Raw genomic sequence first — 3,620 nt, 5'->3', positions numbered from 1 at the left:
TTTTGACCCTTAAGCAGCAGTTTTTAAAGTAAGCAAATAGATTGGATTCAGGGAAAGACTAGAAAATGGGGATTTTTTTGGCTTGCTCTCTCTGGTGAAAGCTGCAGAGCGTGCTTGTGCCATTAATCACTACTTCTTTGTTTGCTATAGTCTTGTGGGTCATGTGGACCCAGGCTCTGCTGGATTTCAGGGTAGGTATATGGGGAGGGGGGTCCATCCCTCAGGTCTTAAAAGTTGGAGTGCTAGATGTGAGGCCAACCTTTTGCTCCTCTGGAGAAGCTGAGTGTTGAAGGTTCCTTCCCAATTGTATTTCACTATGCTGGGATGGTGTTAATGGCAAGAGTGTGACTCTGACTTTTCTACCAGTATCTATATATTTTGCTTTGTTTTGTTTTTCCTCTTTTGTGTAGGAATTGATCAGCTAGTTTCTGGATTTCTTTCAGAGGGAATTATACAATATGTAGTGTTTTATTCAGTGCATCCATGAAAGAGGGTAGTTCAGAAGTCTCCTGTGTCACATCTTCAAGAACCTCCATTTTTTTTGCTTTTGTTTTTTGTAGATGTCCTTTCTCAGCTTAAGTCTCTTCTCTTCCTGGTCAGCTGAGAGGCTTTAGCATGAATGGTATTGAAATTTGTCTAATGTGTTTTCTGCCTGTCTTGAAATGGTTCTGTATTTTTTCCTCCAGTATTTCACCTTTAGAAGTTATTTTTCACTGGATATAGAAATCATTCATTTGATAGTTTTATTTTTCCTTAGCACTTTAGGAATATTTAATTTTCTTCTGGCTCGTATAATTTCTGTTAAGTCTCTGGAAGTTCTTATCTTTGTAATAAGTTTTTTTTTTTTTTTCTCTTGAATGCTCTTAAGATTTTCTCTTCATCATTTAGTACTTCCTGGTTCAAGCAGTTAGATTAATCAGAAATCCATGCCCCAGGAATGGTCAGCCAGCATTCTAAAAGAAGGAGCTCAGGCAACAAAGGCAGATACTACAATCACTTCTAGAACTTCATCATTAATCAATATTAGAGCCTTGGCTAGCTAGTGTAAAACATGTCTGAAATGAATTTTCATCAGTGAAATTCTTGTCCGTCAGCTCAGTGATGTTAGAAATAAATCCTGTTGGTTAAATGAGTATTTAATTTGTATGGCCTGGCTAAAATATTTTGGAGACATTCTTTTCCTAAATTTTTTTTCTAACTTTTAATTTTTTAATAAATTTTATTTGCATGTGGGTGATTTACTATGTTGTGTTAGGATCAGGTGTATAGCAAAGTGAATTAGCCACACATATCCATAAATGTATCCATTCTTTTTCAGATTCTTTCCCCATATAGGCCATCACAGAGTATTGAATAGACTTCCCTGAGGTATGTAGTAGGTCCTTATTACTGATTGATTCCAGACATAGTAGTGTGTATATGCCAATCCAGAACTCCCAGTCCACCCCTTCCCCACCAACACTTCCCTTTTGGTAACCATAAGTTTGGTTTTAAAACCATGAAGTCTGTTTCTCTTTTGTGAATAAGTTCTTTTGTATCTTTTTTATTAGATTCCACATACAAATGATTTCATATGATATTTTCCTTTCTGTCTTACTTCACTTAGTATGATAATCTCTAGGCTCGTCCACATTGCTGAAAATGGCACTATTTTGTGCTTTTTTATGGCCAAGGATATTTCTTTGTATATATGTACTATATCTCTTTATCCAATCTTCTGTTGATGAACATGCTATTGTAAAATAGTGCTACAATGAACATTAGGATGCATTTTCCTTTTAAATTATTGTTTTCTCTGGGTATATGCCCAGGAGTGGGATTGTTGGCTCATATGGTAGTTTTTAGTTTTTTAAGGAATCTCCTCACTGCTCTCCATAGTGGTTGCACTACTTATATTACCACCAACAGTGTAGGAGGGCTCCCTTTTTTCCACACCCTCTCCAGTGTTTACTGTTTGTAGACTTTTTGATGATGGTCATTCTCACTGGTGTGAGGTGATACCTCATTATAGTTTTGATTTGCATTTCTCTAATAATTAGTGATGCTGAGCATTTCTTTCTGTGCTTTTTGGCCATCTGTATGTCTGTCTTTGGAGAAATGTCTATTTAGATCTTCTGCCCATTTTTTGATTGAGTTGCTTTATTTGATTTTAAGTTGCATGAGAAAGAGTTCCTGCTATGGCTCAATAGGACTGGTGGTATCTCAAGAGTGCTGGGATGTAAGTTCAATGCCCAGCACAGTGGGTTAAGGGTCTAGCATTGCCAGACATAACTGTGGCATAGGTCACAACTATGGCTCGGATCTGATCCCTGGCCTAGGAACTCCATATGCTGCAGGGCAGCCAAAGAAGAGAAAAAAACTAAAAATAAACAAAAAGCTGCATGAGATATTTGTATATTTTGGAGATTAAACCTTTGCTGTTCCATTCATTTTCAATGGTTTTCTTTCATTCTGTGGTTGTCTTTTCAATTTGTTTATGATTTCCTTTGCTGTGGGAAAAACTTTTATGTTTAATTAGGTCCCTCTTATTTTTGTTTTTATTTTCATTACTTTAGGAGGTGGATCAAAAAAGATACATGCATTTTATGTCAAAGGGTGTTCTGTCTCTGTTTTTCTCTAAAGAGTTTTATAGTACCCAGACTTATGTTTAGGTCTTTAATCCATTTAGATTTTATTTTTCTGTGGTATTATAGAATGTTCTAATTTCATTCTTTTTCATGTATCTATCCAGTTTTCCCAGCACCACTTATTGAAGAGGCTGTATTTTCTCCTTTGTACATTCTTATCTCCTTGAGACATTCTTGACAGAGAATAAATTATTGGCATTTTGGAAATTCTAGTATATCAAGGAAATTCTAGTACATCAAGGCTTGATATCTTAAGTGGTTCCACATCCAGAATTGGTTAAAGTATTTCTGGTTGACCAATTCTGAATATAGAGTAAATCAATCTGTCTTGAGAATATAGTTGTGTCTGCCTCAAGTAAGCTTTTTATGCAAGATGTTAGATCATCTGAAAGGATAGAAAGCCGATACTTCATTATATTCCTAAAAAAATTGTATGAACTTCTTGATGTATGTTTTCTAAGGAAAATTTTTAAAAATGTGAATATGAGGCAAATTTTGATCCGAGATTCTTACTTTCATGAACACCCGATAGGTTGAGGGAACCTTATCCACCTTTAGTCATTGCTATCAGCATTTACCAAAAAGAACCTAAGATTTGTGCATGGCCAATTATAACAGGCCCCCAATTAGTTACAGGTCCTTAAAAATTATTATTAAAATGTACTAGAAGTATAAGTAGAAAATAAGATTTAAAAATATAAAGTCACCCAAAAAACTTTTCTTCTGTCCACAATATCCATCTTCAAGACATCAAAAAACTTAAACCATAATATTGAGTCACAGAGTTGGGTAGGGCAGGGTTGAAAGAAACCTTCAATGTAATATGATATAGTCCTTTAATTTTTCACTGTCTTTCCCTAGAGATTTGATTTTAATTACTCCAAGGATTAATCAAGATCCTCTATGAAAATCTCTCAGGTTCTGATAAATGCCTTGCTCTCTCTACTGAGCTTTGAGGTTTAATAAATAAAAATTTTATCTGAGAAAATAAAA

The sequence above is a fragment of the Sus scrofa genome, chromosome 18 (genome assembly GCF_000003025.6).
Source record: "Sus scrofa isolate TJ Tabasco breed Duroc chromosome 18, Sscrofa11.1, whole genome shotgun sequence".
NCBI lineage: Eukaryota > Metazoa > Chordata > Mammalia > Artiodactyla > Suidae > Sus > Sus scrofa.
The sequence above is the reverse complement of the archived record's forward strand: the minus strand, read 5'-3'. Positions refer to the sequence as shown.